Source organism: Cupressus sempervirens, chromosome 4, assembly GCF_028749045.1.
Source record: "Cupressus sempervirens isolate cs-2001-9-10 chromosome 4, ASM2874904v1, whole genome shotgun sequence".
NCBI classification, from domain to species: domain Eukaryota; kingdom Viridiplantae; phylum Streptophyta; class Pinopsida; order Cupressales; family Cupressaceae; genus Cupressus; species Cupressus sempervirens.
Window position 1 is genome coordinate 830,972,290 of NC_143121.1, and position 16,439 is coordinate 830,988,728.

The 16,439-nt window shown below is 33.3% G+C and overlaps 1 long non-coding RNA gene across 4 annotated transcripts in view; it reads left to right on the top strand.

Moving 5' to 3' along the window:
* Nucleotides 1–14,382, top strand: part of LOC149563960 (uncharacterized) — a 77,028-nt gene extending 62,646 nt beyond the window's left edge. For 2 of the 4 annotated variants that reach the window (XR_016364133.1, XR_016364131.1), the window contains exon 3: nucleotides 14,157–14,382. This is a non-coding gene — a long non-coding RNA (uncharacterized LOC149563960). Of the gene's footprint in view, nucleotides 1–13,710; nucleotides 13,996–14,156 lie in introns of those variants that run through there. The other 2 variants (XR_016364134.1, XR_016364132.1) reach the window with 1 other exon arrangement.
* The last annotated feature ends 2,057 nt before the right edge of the window (nucleotides 14,383–16,439 follow it).

Here is a 16,439-nt window from a genome sequence, read left to right on the forward strand (position 1 = left end):
TCATATCCTCAACAGTTGGGGCACCAACAGGATCAACATGCACAACAATTATGGTAGATTGTGCATGATCTCCAAGGTGCAACTTCATCAAACTTTGCCATGCAAGAAAATTTCTCTATTAAGATTGGGTACTTCTCTTTTTTATATCTTGATCTTTGTGCTTCTAGTACCTTCAAACTAGTCCTCTTAAGTAGATTGTTCTAATACCAGTTGTTGAAATACTTTAGAATAACTAAGAGTGGGGGTGAATCAGTTATCCAAGGTCCAGATGTATAAATAAAAATTTTCACGACTTAGTAAACCCATAAAACATTATTCATCATGCATGCATCCATAAGATTATGCAATTACTGAAAACTGTGTAGGTTACTACTAAATCAACTTGCAGAATGTAAACATGAAACATAACAGATTCAACAACACCCTTGACACAATGATTTATGTGGAAACCCAATTTGAGAAAAACCACCAGTAACATGCTACTCTTTTCACTCTTCTGAAGTGATACCCTGTGAAAAGCCAACCCTGTTAAAGGTTACAATACACATTGTTAAATGTTGACCTTGTTAAAGGATTTCAATCACCCTATTAGGAGTGAGCCTTGTTAGAGGTCTTTAGACCATTCACTTGGAATGTCACCTAGTTAAAGGATTTACAAATGACTGTTAGGTCAACCTTAATCCAAAGGATTTACCCTAGACTAATACAATTATTAGAGAGTAACAGTAAGGCTTGATCTGATAACAACTTACAACTCCATTTGTAGATTATAGATATTTATTTCAGTCCTCCATTCTGCTTGGCCTTCACTCATTGTAGCTCTGATAGCTTGTTCACTCTTCAAGTATTCATATCCTTAAGCCTTCTTTCTTAACATGCCATTGCAGACTCTTCTTTTAGGTCACTTAATGAAGCAAAACCCTAGACTCCTTGTCTTCCTTAGGTTCTCGCACATGAAAACCTTGCTTCATGACTAACCATTCCCATAAATAGGAAATTAATATCTTTTTCTGCTCATTCTCCATCATCCAATTTATGGTTAGGATGGATTAGGTAGGATACAATGAATCTACCCCATATTCCATATCTCTTCTAAATTCTTCTCCTCGAATCCTCTTTGAATTTTTCTAAAAATGGTTTACCTTAAATTCTATGCCACTAGTTCATCAATCTTATCTTCCTCCTCACATAATCCAAGAAAATAAACTTGTCAACTTAGATCCATTGAATTCATGATCTTTCAAAAAATGCAGTAGCTTGACATTAACTAGCTTCTAATGCTTGACACATAGTGCATTGCTTGGTGTCCTTTGTGAAATTACTCGGCACAAACTAAAGTTTACTGGTGCTTGGCATCAACTAAACTTTACTCAACATCCTCTGTTTTGCTTGACATACACTAGAATAAGCATTTACTCAGCTCCAACTAATTTTTTGCTTGGCTTGCACTGACTTTTCTCGACATCTACTATCCACTCAGTCAAGCTTGGCAGACAAACTTTGTGTAACTTGTTCTTCTAAGCTTTTTTAGTGTAACCAGCCTTTGTAACCTTAAGTAGATCATCAATACATCATGTTATCACTGTCTTAACTAATTCTTGTACTCCTTTAATTAATCATAACTCAACCTTTCCTCTAGGTGCTATTGTGCTAGTGTTACATCTTTTGATCAAATCCTCTTCATAAATCAACTAAGTGATAGTACTTAAATCATATAAGTCATTGTCTTACTAGCAAATAGTAGGTTTGACATCAGTGACAAAATAATGATTGAAACATATACTCTCCCTCTTTACAATCTCTTTTCAATCTGATCTCAACAGAGTTCACACTGATAGAGGGTGTTCTCATGCATGAGAATCAAAATGAAATTGAAGATATTATCCTTAATTTTAATTTTCTCTAAAATTTTACTGGATTATGACACGTTGTGTTACCATCAATACCAAAGAGGGAGATTGTTGAAAATAATTGATCAATTGTATATTGTCTTTGATGTTACACAAAATGTCATATCTTTACTAGTCAGTGTCTACTAAGCTCACTCAAGTGATGAAGATAGTTTCCTATGTCTGTCGAGCATTCTAGTGTTCACCAAGTTTAGAGGATAGTGTCTACCGAGCTCAGTTAGTTAGCAAAGGAAAGTTGGCACGGAAGCAGTGTTAATTGAGCTCACTCAATTACCAAAGGAAGTTTCCTAAGTTGCAATGTTAACTAAGTTCACTTGGTTAACATAGGAAAATCATTTTAGAGTTAGTATCTACTGAGCTGGGTTGGCTAACAAAGAATTTTCTTGTTTTGGCATATTGAGTTTAATGAATTTGTTTGATGGTTTGAGCTGACTGAAGAGATGAATAACAATAATTATAAGTTGTATTCAAGCTGACTTGACAATGTATATGATATAAATATAAGGTCAAGTTGAGGATTGAATGTGTGAGAATATGTGAAAGATAAGAAGATGCTTAGAGGAAGCGAATTGAAAAGATAAGCAAAATATCCTTGTTGGGCTGCAAAGATTAATCCAATAAGAAAGGATCAAGTATTCAAGCTAGAATTGAGATCTAAAATCAACACTAGAGTTGCATAAGAAATCAGGTCATTTCATTATTACTCTCTAACCATTGTAGCAGTGAATCAAATCTCTCAAAAGAGTTAGCCTAACAACTATTTGTAAATCCTCTAACAAGGTGGCATTTATAGATTGAAGTGTCTAAAGACCTCTAACAAGGTCATTCCTAATAGGGTGATTAAATCCTCTATTAGGGTCACACCTAATAATGTGTTTTGTAACCTTTAACAAGGTTGGATCCCAAATTGGGTTTTCATGTTAAATCTTGGTGTCACTTGTGTTCATGCTATTTCTTCTATGTGTATGCAACTAAGTTAATTAAGGTTAATCACACTTAACATCTGAAGATTTGCATGTTCAGTATTCATCGAGTTATAGTTGATAATATAGTGCTTGTCGAGTTACAGTTGAGAATACAGTGCTTGCCGAGTTACTGAATATTGATAGTGTTAAGCAAGTGCTTGTGTGTTAACCGAGTGTTAGCATTTGCAACAAAGTTTATGTTTTGTATTGGCATCTAAGGGATCTAGGATTTTTTTTGTAGTAACTAATTCACCCCTCCCCTCTCAGTTACTCCTCTTATATTTCCAACATTAGTATTAAAGAATAATAAGTGTTGAAAAATGTAGAGTTTACACAAAAGTCAGAAATGATACAAACTTTGAGGTAAACCATTTTCAAGTTGACATGGATGGATCATTTAATATTTGTAGAGGTTGTTATAGAGATTTTTATGTGTTTATGATGTGGATCATAGATCCCTATGTTTTGTGATCAATGACTTGGATGAACAGGGAAAATATGGAAGTATCTAGAAAAGTCTTTACATAACTCTTTAAATAGAGAAGATGTTGATCTATATCATGTGGAAGGATTAATATTTGAATGGTGTAGTGAAGGATCAAGATCAGATCAGAAGTCAAGTAGAAGTGTTATGTTATCCCTTAGCATAACAAGTCACCTAATCAGTGTCGTGAAGTGAAGAAAAGCTCTATCAGATCAGAAGAAAGGATCAATTTGGAAAGAGAAGATTCAAAATAAGCTTACAAAGCAACTTGAGAGTTAGGTACTAAATTAGTTCTAGTTGACTTGAATCAAAGTAAATCTCTTAATAGAGTGATCTTAACAGATCTATGTAAATCTCCTAACAGAGTCCTTACTTTATTGTAAGTATTAAATCCTCTACCAAGGTAAGACCTAATAGTCTCAAAATATTTTAATAGGGAAAACCCCTTACATGGTAGATGATATAGTATGGTCAAATATTGAAACCCTAAACTTTATCACTATAATAGTGAATATTTGTGGGTGTCATCTCCACCCAAATTTTACCTTCACCTTCAAGGGTTTATGGGTAACCAAATATTGTGTTATGTGTTAATTTTAATGCATGTTATAGACTAGATCTACATGTTACATCATGTTTACTCTTACAAGTTTTACACACACAAGACAGCTAGTGAATGCATTAATGAATTATCAAAAAGTGGAAGTGTTTAATATTTTGATCCACCCCCCCCCCACCCCTTCTCTCAATATCCTTTTATCTTATTTATACTTCCATCAATCAACAATACCAACTCTCTCAAATAACGATACTTGATAGCAATGTTTTTGGTCTTTATGTGCATCACATGATTACTGGATATATTTATTGTTCGAGTAAAAGGTTAATTTAATTTAATTTATTAAATTACTTTTACTCCCTTCTTAAGATTTTATTTTATGCACTTTGCATTTCCATTTAATAATTAATTAGTAATTATTAAATGTCATTTACCTCTTAGGGTTTCCTTTTTAGGTTTTTGATGCCCTTCTATAAGGATTGGCCTTTTGTAATTATCTCTCATCTTTTCAGTTTGATAATATAGTTTTCATATTTTCAGAGAAAAATCCTTGCCTCTTCTTTGCCTTTTCTTCTCTGTGATAGGTTCTTGCATGTAGGTGTTCTTCGGGTTTTATGGATCTATATTGCTCAAATCCTTAATGGTATCAGAGCTTGACCTGGTGTGGCTTGTTTAGTATTTGGGAAAAAAAAGAATGAGGGTTTGATAGAATAGATCTGACATTTTTTTGGTATTTTCTATGAAAATAGGGTGGTCTTTGATATTCGAAACACTTTGAGGCAAAAAAAGACCTCATGGTCAAAAGGAGTTAAAAACCCCATTTTCATATAAAATTTGTTGAATTTAGATACAGTTGGAATTTGAGGCAAAACAATATTGCTTCTAGATTTGGCATATTTCCTAATGCAACTTTTTTTCTAATATTTGGCATGAAAATTGAGATTATTCTATGCAAATTGAGATTATTTTACTTGATAATTGAGATTTGGCATGCAAATTGAGAATTTTTGCACATAGATCAAGGTTTTTTGGCTTGTAGATCAAGATTTTTTGGTTTGCAAATCAAGATTTTTTGGCGCTTAAATTAAGATTTTTGCATGCATATTGAGTTTTTTTGTACAAATATCAAGCTTTTTTGTACGAATATCAAGATTTTTTGTACATGAAATGCACTTTGGCATGAATCCCAAGGTATTTGGTACCTTTTTTTTGCTCGAAGTTAGATGATCCTTTCTATCTTCTAGGGGCATAATTTGCTCATTTTAGCTTTGTTTTTTTATCAGAATGAAGTGTTGGAAAGCTCTTCTCAAGCCCTAACCAGATTCTCTATTATTTTCATCAGTAATTCTCAAAGGTATATCTGATTATCAACTGAAACTTTTTTCTCTCTCTTCTTGTTTATGCATTCCTTCTAGCAGCTTGGGTTTGGTTTTTGCATTGTGGAGTTGTTTTGCATTATTCTTTATGTTATTTACATCAATAAAACATAAATCTTTCAAAAAATAATCCAACACCTTTTTAAAACAATTGATGAGATCTCTTCTTGTCTAAAACTTTTGACCCCTCATAACTATCACACATGGAAGACCTTGATGACACAACTTCTTTGGTCAAAAGGGTCATGGTCTTGTTTAGGTGCAATGTAACCAGTTTTACAGAGGCCTTTTGAGGTCATGCACCAGAGGAACAAGATGGATGAGGCGATGGTGCTGATTGCTTTATAAGATGGATAAGTGTACAATTTCATCTTGATGGGTGCAATACCCCTCTAGCTATGTGGACCAAGCTTGAAGGCTTGTTTGGTATAGAGAATGAGTTTAGGGCACTTTAGATCAAGGCCAAGATTACCTATCTTGTACCTGATTATTTTCTTTTCATTAAGGACTTATTGATGAAGTTCAATCAATAGAGATCTTTATTGCAGGGTTGTGGGAAAACCCAGACTAACACTGAGTGCATCTACCCGATTCTTTATAAACTTTGTGTAAACTTTTAGATTTTTACTTCTACCTTCTATTCCACCAAAGATGGTTTGGGTACTATATTTACCATGCCATCCTTTGAGTTTTTTTTGTGATCATTTGACTTGAGAGAAGGCTAAGCTCTCTTAGTTGGATTCTCTCATAGGCTTGCAGAATTATGCATTGGTAGCTTGATCATCTTTAGGGATGAAGGAGAAGATACACAAATCTCATTTTACAAAGTCTTAGATCAATTCTAGCACTCACAGTTCACTAGGGCCACCTCCTCCTAAGGAGGGTAAACCAAAGCCAGAAAGACCGAAGTGTGCTTATTGTAATAAGCCTAATCATGATGAGTCACATTGTTATGAGAAGTTAGATGGCTATGCCAAATAGGTTTTAGATTTGACAACTCTCCTTTAGAAGAGAAACCTTGATATTCCTTCTACTTCTCGTAGATCATCTTCATCATCATCATTTTAGTCAGATGATAAAGTATAGGAAAGGTTCCTTCACTATGTGCAACTACTACTCCATATTCTTCTAGATGGTTATTGGATTTAGGTGTTTCACACCATATGACATATTCTAAGGATTTGTTCTCTTCTTTTGAGGCTTCTCCTACTCCACACATTTTGATGGGGAACAACACTGTTATGATTGTATGTGGGAAATGTTCTAGTGGTATTGATGATGATACATTTCATGATGTACTTTGTGTTCCATGTTTATCCTCTAACCTTCTCTCTATTTATTAGATTACACACAGTGGGGCAAGGAAGACAGTTGAGTTTGCATAGGATACAATGCACATCATAGATAGTGAGACAAGTAATATTGTTGCTATAGGGATTGTTGATCACTCTTCCCTCCTATACTCTTTCTCTCATTTTGGTCCACCATCTCCACTATCAGAGATTCACTCTCCTTCATTAGAGACTACTAACATGAAGTTAGGTCGCTTGAAATTATGTGTTGTTCCTAAGACTAGTGTTATGACTTCTACATCTCCACCTCCTATTTAGATTCCATCTATCACACAAGATTACTCTTCAGCATTGCCTACCATTGTAGCTCCAATCATTGAGCCACATACTGTAGTTTTTGAGGATATTTCAAAGGACACACATCTCCTCTCAAATGATAGATTCAACACACCTATTATCCCAACTTCATTAGAGATTCCATTTCAGGATTCTCATGTATACTCCTTTGAGCATTAGCTAGGACTTCCAGCTTCACCTTACATTCAGGGGACAGGGGTTACACCCTCCTTGTCCATTGCCTTTGTTTCTTTCATATTGGATCCACATTGGTACGTTTATCAACATAGGAGTTCTGCCATTCTGGGGGGGGCTATGGAGTCTTAAGCTCTATCATGGGGGGTTTGATTGTAATTATGGTCTTGAAAGAGTCTCTTGAGATATTTCATTTTTGCATCCTTTTCTATCTCTTTTTGGAGTATGGTTTTTCCCACTAGGTTTTCTCTATTTCTCCATTTCATAAAGATTTGGTTATGATTGGGTACCTTCATGAGGCCTTGTTGTCAAGACCCAAGTTTGCTTTTAGCATTGTAGTTTCCTTGCATTGTTGCTCATCTTAAGGTGGGTGGGGGGGTTTGCTAGAGTAAAATGTTAATTTAATTCCATTTAGTAAATTACCTTTAATCCCTTATTAAGATTTCACTTTATGCACTTTGAATCTCCATTTAGTAATTATTAAATGTCATTTACCTCTTAGGGTTTCTTTTTTAAGTTTTTGATCTTCTATAAGGATTGATATTTTGTAATTATCACTCATCTTTTTAGTCTGATAATATAGTTCCCCTTATTTTCAGAGCAAAACCCTTCCTCTTTTTTTCTTTTTCTTCTCTATGAGAGGGTCTTGCATGTAGGTGTTCTTCAAATTTTGTGGATTTGTATTGCTCAAATCCTTCATTTATAGCACTTGTGCTATCACAATATATCACAATAGGTTTACTAATCTCTTCCTTTATACCTTTTGACAATTTCTTGATCCACACAATATTTGAACAATTAACTACTGCAACAACATACTCAACCTTTGTTGTAAATTGAGAAATACAAAAAAAATCTAGCTTGTCCATTAAATCGGTCTCCTTCTTAGAGATAAAGAACCTCCTTTTGTACTCTTTATGTCATCAATGTTTCCTTCCCAATAAACATCTGTATAAACCTTTATCTCAAACTTGTCACTTTTCTTGTACCATAATCCATAATCTTTTGTTCTTTTCAGATATTTCAATACCCTTTTCACAACCATCTTGTGATTTCTCTAGGATTAGTAGAAAATATAGCAACAATACCAATAACTAATGCAATGTTAGGTCTTCTGTGTACAATATATTGCAATTTTTGAATCATTAACATGTACAATGTTTGATTCACTTCATTTGGATCATCATTCTTTGAAATTTTGTGACTAGTAACTATAGGTGTGCCAACTAGTCTTAAGTCTTCCATCCCAAAAGTATTTGATATCTCCTTGATATACTTTGATTGTGTAATGTAGATACCTTTCTTCATCTAATAAACTTGCAAACCAACAAAGAACTTGATCTCTTGAAACATTAACATCTCAATTCTTTCCTCATCTCATTAGCAAATAATTTACACAACATATCATGTCCTTTAAATATGATATCATCAACAAAAAATTCAGCTAGCAATATCTTATTTTCGGATTCACTTTTCAAGTACATATTGTTGTTGTCATTAGTTCTTGCAACACCAATTTTCACCAAATAAGTGTGTAACCTTTCACATCATGCTTGAGGGGCTTATTTCAAACCATATAGTACTTTGTGTAACTTGCATACCATATTCTTCCTGCTAGGCTCAACAAATCCTTTAGGTTGATCAATGTAGACTTGTTCTTCCAAGATTCCATTAAAAAATACAAATTTAACATCTATTTGGTAAACCTTGAAAACTTTTTAAACAACATATTCAAGAAAAGTCTTCGCTCCTCCCAACCTTGCAACTGGGGCAAATGTCTCTCCATTCCTCTTATGCATATCCCTTACAAACTAGTCTTGCCTTATTCCTTGTGACTTCACCTTTTTTCATTCAATTTATTTCTAAATACCCAGTTAGTTCCAATCATATTCATGTCCTTTGGTCTAGGTCCTAATGATCATATCTTGTTCTTTTCTATTCGATCAATTTCCTTACTCGTTGACTTTATCCAATCGTCATTCTCTAAAGCATCTTTAACTGATTTAGGTTCAACCTCACATAATAAACATTTATTATTCTTCAACTTACTTCTTGTCATGACTCCTGAATCTTCACTTCTAATTGTTTGGTCTGGTGTATGGTTCCTTCTCATATATTTTGCTAAAATAGGTTTAGATCTTCTTTCTTCTTCTTGTAATTCACTCGATTCTCCATTTTCACATTCTTTAGGTATCTTTGGCTACAACTCAACATTGTCTATTTTATGTTCTATTTCTTCTCTCTAATGTTCAGATTCTTCAATCTATACTTGGCTCCTACAACTTGATGTTTTGCAGAGCCTAGTTGTTGATCCTCGACAGTGCTAGGCTACTAATGCTTGGCAGCCTCTTTCTTTGGTTTAGGTAAGGTACTAGGTTCTCTTTCATAGATGTAGACAAATATTTTTTAATATTTGGGTTCTTTCTTGTAGTCCTCTTCATTATTTTCTGCAAATTCATCAACTCTAACATTTGCACTTTCCACAATTTTGTTAGTATTAGAATTCAAACACTTATATTCCTTGTTCTTAGTGGAATATCTTAGGAATTTACCTTGATCACTCTTTGCATCAAGTTTTCCTTTCCTTACATCTTTCAATATGTAACACTTTCTTCCAAAAACTTTGAAATAATTTACATTACGTGCATATCCATACCAAAGTTCAAAAGATGTTTTGTTTGTACATATCTTAACTTGAACTTGGTTCAAAGTATAGATTGCAGTATGTATAGTTTCTCCACAAAATTTTTATGAAATATTCTTCTCCAACATTAGTGTCCTTACACAATCCATGATTGATCTATTCCTTCTTTTAGATACTCCATTATGTGGTGGAGTCCTTGGTGCACTCATTCATCTCTTTATTCATTTATCATTGCATAATATGTTGAACTTATTTGATATGAATTTATCTTCTTTGTCTAATCTCAATCACTTAAAATTCTTGCTTGATTCCTTTTCAACTCTAGCCAAATACCACTTAAACATTTGAAATGCATTATATTTCTCTTTAAGAAACATCACAATCATCATTCTAGAGAAGTCATCAACATAAAAAAATGAAATATTTATCACCATAATAGCTTTGCACTCTAATAGGATGACATAAATTAGTATTAACTAACTTTAAAATTTCATCAGAATAATAAGTCTTGCTCTTAAATCTAGATTTTGTCATTTTTCCCATTTGATATTGGTTATCAGGTTTTCTTAGTCTTAGTAACCCTCTTACTCTTTTTATCTTGCTAATGCTTACCAAAATATCAAAGTTCACATGACAAAGCCTCTTATTCCATAACCAAATATCTTCAAATTTTTCAAATAGATAGGTATCTTTAGATAGGTCTAGATATAAGAAGTTATCTCTTGTTTTGTCACCATTTTCAATTAGTTCACCAATAGCATCATAGATCTTTGCCTTTCTATTTTGGAATTCAACTCGGTAGCTCGAACTGATCAACTGTACTAGACTCGACAAGTTATATTTCAAACCATCAACCCAATATGCATTTTCATATCTGATCTTATCATTTAGTATAATTGATCCTTTATCTTTCCCATAACATGGTGCATCATTTACACACTTAACACTAATTCCATTATAATGTTCTAACTTTTAAAACTTTCTTGTATCACTAGTCATATGATGTGAGCAACCACTATCAATTATCCATCTATCATTTCATTCACATGTGAAATAAATGCAATTTTCTCATCTTCATTTGATTTCTCTTTAATGCAACATAAATATCTTTGTCATCATTTTCATTAGTATAACTATCAGAACCATCTAATATAACAAGATTTCTTACCTTTGCCTTTGTAGTCTTTGTTACCTCAGTTGTCTATGTTGTCTCTCCTTCCTCAGTATTTATTGTCCTTCATTTATTCCTTCTCATATCTATTAGGACATGTTGTACTAGTATGACCAACTTTGTTACATGTAAAATAGATAATAGGGAGTTTACCTTTGTATCTTCCTTTTTCTCTTGTTAGTTTTCTTGCCAATAATGCATCAAGATCATCATCTGATTCACTACCATCGTCCACATGCCTGTTAGATTGTGGTGACTGATCAGGAAAGTACTGTACATACTTCATAAATAGTGGGGTTCGGGGCATCGGCCCAAAATTTTTTTTTGGGCAGTAGTCGACATGGTAGACGACATATGGCCAACATGTTATACCCTAAAGCGGTTTAATACTTGTATAAAAGGGCTTAGGGTTGGGTATTTTTCATAATGTTGTGATACGAAATTGGTTCTTGCGGCGGTATTGAGCTGTAAGGGATTACAGATTGTAATCAGGTTGTAATCACTGGATTGTAATAAGATCGGACTTTCTGTTTGGTGGACGTAGCCCAGGGATTGGGTGAACCACGTTAAATCTTGGTGCCTTGTGTTCATTTCTGTATGTTCTATTATTTTCTGTTATTGGTTATATTTGCATGTAGTTTTTATTTCTGTCCGTGGTTTATCCTAACAATGCCTACTCTTTGTCTTTCTTTTAGATCCATCAAGGGTTAGTTGAGACTTGAAATCTCATTCAATACTAGATGGGTATTATTATCAAATTTTGACAGTTCAAATGCAATGAGTCTACTAATCAGACTGTCCAAGGTCAGATTATTACCAGGTGTACATCTCAGTTCTTGAAATCTAGATACTTTGATTACATAGATAGGAAGTAAACTATTAAATATCTTACTTATCACAGTCTCATCATATATGATTCCTCTAGATCCTTTAATAGTATTCATAACCTCCTTGATTCAACCACAATATTGTGCAACAATTTTACCTTGTTTCATTCTTATGTCATCAAATTTTCATTCTTATGTCATCAAATTTTCCTCTCAAGCTTTTAGCCTTATCCCTTAACACATTTTTGTCTCCTCCATGGATTTGTGCCAAATTGTTCCACATATTTTTTTTGTAGTAGTGCATTCCTTGATGACATCAATTTTATCATAACCAAGGGAAGATTCTAGATCTATCATTATTTTATTATGCTCTTGCTTCTCTTTCATTTGTTCAACAATCATAGGTCTAGGAACTTCAATGTCTTAATTTTCCAAATAGTACAATGAAAAATCTCCAACTCTAGATAGATGCAATTGTATTAGTTGTTGCCATGTTGGGAAGTTCTCCTTGTTTAGCTCAAGTACCTCTCTCTTGTACATCTTGATCTTTCACTTGAGTCCCTTCAAACTTTCCTTACAAGCACCTTTGCTTTGATACCAATTGTCAAAATATTTAGACTAATTAAGAGGGAGAGGGGTTAATCAATTATCCTTGGGTCTAGATGTACCAATTCAACTTCTACTAACTTAAAAAAACTTAAAAAAACTCATAAAACCACTTAGTCCTGATGAGGCATATTAATGTCTCAAATTTGATATAGTTTTTATATAGTCTGAACTTACTCTTTGAGCCTTGTGAAAAACATTTCCAAAATATCTGTTTTAAATGTCTTGCGAACTTATGTTGAATGTAGCTAGAACCTATTAAACCTGTGGATAGTGGATATGATAGACCTTGCTTAATATTATATATAGAGTGTAGTGATAGGCCAACATTGGGGCAAATAATAATAAAGAATTAATGATTTAAACTGAAGTTTGGCTGGTCTATACTTGTCAATCCAAGAGCGTAAGCTTGTGAAAGGCATCTGAGCAATATGCTATCAAGGGATGATAGTTGTGAGATGAGGATTTATGAATGTAGCTAAAACACTCAAAACTAAATCTACAGGAAATCAAAATGATTGCAGTGATAGGAACTGTCACTTCTTGATGCTACAAAGATTACAAACAAAACTATCTTCCTGAAATAAAAATAATAATGACAATAATCTATAGATAAAATAGTAATGAAATCATTTCTATATTATATTCTAATTATTGAATGACTGATCTGAAACTCACTAATTGATACAAACACGAAAATATGTTGTGATGATAATCTAAGCAAGAAATATAAACTTATACAAAATAGAATAACACTAATGAAATACATCACCATGTTTCACCATGGAGAAGGCCCTTACTCCTAGCTTGCATGGTGGATAGAGAAAATATTGTTTCTACACTATTGTGATCATGCAAAAACAAATATTCTTATTTACTTCAAAGTAGTGCAGTCCAAACTTGCGTACAATAATTTCTTCCTGCTGAAATCTATCTATTAACAATCTGCCTCTCATTATATCTCACACTGTTTATATATGCATAGCCTCAACAATTTCATAACTAATTTGATATGCATTTTGTTTAAAGAATGGCTATTACATAGAATAGATCCATAATAGAAATCTTCAGTTTCCAAAGAATAGTCAATTTCCTATTATCGTTCTAGCAATTGTATTGTTTTTATTTACTATTTTGAGCCATGACTTTTAAAACAGTTTGGAAGAATCCAGCTATCAATAAAAATTAGATACATCCAAACAAAAATGTGGCTATGAAACATATTCATTTCATCAGCTGCGTTATTAACAATAATGATCTATGATTAGATTTTAATTTCTACCCTCTCATTAATTGCTCTTCTTGATATCCTCTTGATGTGTGAACTTTATGGTGGAGAGGACAGGGTTTATTTTCTAGCTGTATCACAGGTTTCCAGCATGGTTTATTTTGAAGAGGTAAAGCCATCATGAAAGCCACAATTATTCGCAATAATTGATGTCTCAGATGTGACAGGAAGATCTGTAGGCGACAGGAAGATCTACTCACATATGAACATACTAGTATAAGTAATCAATAATGAACTCTCCAAAATTTAATCCCAAAACATTATTGAATACTACTTATTTATATTAAACTATATGCAATGTTATAATGGTAAAATGGGATAGAAAATGGAATAGGGAAGTAAGTAGGAAAGTGTATCAGATGGATTAAAATATGGTATTAAATGGGTCATAAATGGCTCTCATCATGCAGTATTTTATATAAATATTTTAAGCTATGTTCTAATATTTGAATGAGAGTAGAAATGTTGTTATGCATATGTGTTTGAATGATTCTAATTTTTAGGAAATGGAGAAGTGCACAAAGAGTGGTGAGCACCATATTAAAGAACAAGTAATGAAGACCGATCATAGCATGAGAAGTGCAAGTTAGTTTCGAGTGACAAGCCACGTCTACGAGAGGAGTTATTCTAGGAGACCTAACTTGTTATATTATTTGTGGATCGTTATTCTATTGCTCAATCAATGTTCTAAAGCCATGGTTGACATTCCATCTTTTTCTTCTAACAATGTTTGCTCACAATTTTTTTAATGTTATGTTTGTAATAAGTTCCAATCCTCTCTCTCTCTCTCTCTCTATATATATATATATATATATATATATATATTTGTGTGTGTGTGTGTGTATGTGTGTTTGTGTGTGTGTGTGTGTGTGTGTGTGTGTGAGAGAGAGAGAGAGAGAGAGAGAGAGAGAGAGAGAGAGAGAGAGAGAGAGAGAGAGAGAGAGAGAGAGAGAGAGAGAGAGAGAGATTGTGTGTGTGTAAGGAAAAGGAAAAGTTAGAGTTAGTTGGAAGGAATCTGAAGTTGTTTCTCTTTTCTTTACAAATTATTCAGTCATGTAACAAAAGAAGAATTCTAATGAGTGAGTAATTTTAGACTACCTATTGTGTTCTTAGTTAGTTGAAGCCAACCAAGGGGGCCCACTTGGGAGGTGGAATAGATTTAGCTAGAGTAGATTCATTTCTTGCAATTTCTTGTTTAAGATATATTTACTATATTAGTCCTGTAGCATAGTTACTGTGAAGTTCCTGTAGCACTTGTGGAAAATGATCATAGTGGATGTTTCAATTATTAAGTAGTTTAGAATTCCCTTTCTGTAGTTTCTGTAGTTCTTTTTTGATAGTTCAAATGTGTTCACTATTCTATGTCAATGGTTTAGATTTCTTTCATGCATTTTACTTTCCTGCAGCATAGGTGTTAAGACTCTTAAAGGAACTTAATGCACATACTATGCTGACCCATTTCAAGTCCTATGTCCTTGGGTTGAATTTTCAAATGTATTTTCATAATGGAATAGATAGTTCTTAAAATGGATATAGTATCCTTGATAGAGGAACAATGGTGTGATTATCTTGACCTATTATGGAAGCCTGCAAGTCCATATAACATATTATCAACAACTTAACATATTAATTCATCTCTTAGCTCTTTATTCAGTATGTACTTACTAATAATAAATAAACAATAGCAAATAACATACATCACACATATTTGACACTAGGATTTAACATGGAAACCCAATTTGAGAAAAACCACCAAGTAACATGCTACCACTTCTCACACTTTTGAAGTGACCTTAATTAAGAGCCAACCCTATCTAAGGTTACAAAATACATTGTTAGGTGTGACCCTTTTAAAGGATTTTATCACCCTATTAGGAGTGGCCTAGTTAGAGGACTGTGGATGATTCCATTAGAATGTCACCTTGATTAAAGGATTTGTAAAATGATTTTTAGGTCAACCTTGATTAAAGGATTTTTATTGCCATAATGGTTAGAGAGTAATAATAGGTTTGATCTATAAAGATACAACTCACTTTGTAAACTCAGATCTCCACTCAGCTCGTCCATTGGTTCATTGACTAGACTTCATCAACATCTCCATCACTGATCTTCTTTGCAACCCTTCAAGCAATCACACTTCAACAATCTTCTCACTTTTCCTCTACTACTATGTTCTTCACAAGTTCTCCATAAAATTGCCAATCAACAATGAACCAACCCCATAAAACATCTATTATGCCTTCTTAAATAGGTAGCTTTGATCTTTTACCACTTAAACATCATCATAGATCTTAGGGTTTGATTATATTCAAGAAATCTATCTATTATTTTATCCTTCTACTCCTTTCTTGATACTTCTAGAAAATTCTTCTTAAATCATTTGCTTTGATGGCATAGCAAACTCTATTCATGCATTAGATACACCAAAAAATTCATCCTTATCATCTACATGTTTTGAATAATCCAAAAATTCAACTATTTCAACCTCAAACTTGGTTCTTTCACAAATTGTTATTATTCTCAAACATCACTATGTTCTTTTGCATGATCAACACCGTGTAGCTTGGTCTCTACTATTTTGTCTCACTTGGATTCCACTAGCTTGCTTGATCTTCACTATAGTCTATCGCTACTACATTTTCCTTCTTCAACTTTCTTAGCCACAACTAACACTCAACTAATATTGTTTACTCAACTAACTCTTAAGTTACTTAATCTTCTACTTTAACTCCTTCATTGACCTTTTGAAACTGTCACTTGGTCAAGCTTAGTGTTTTACTTAATTA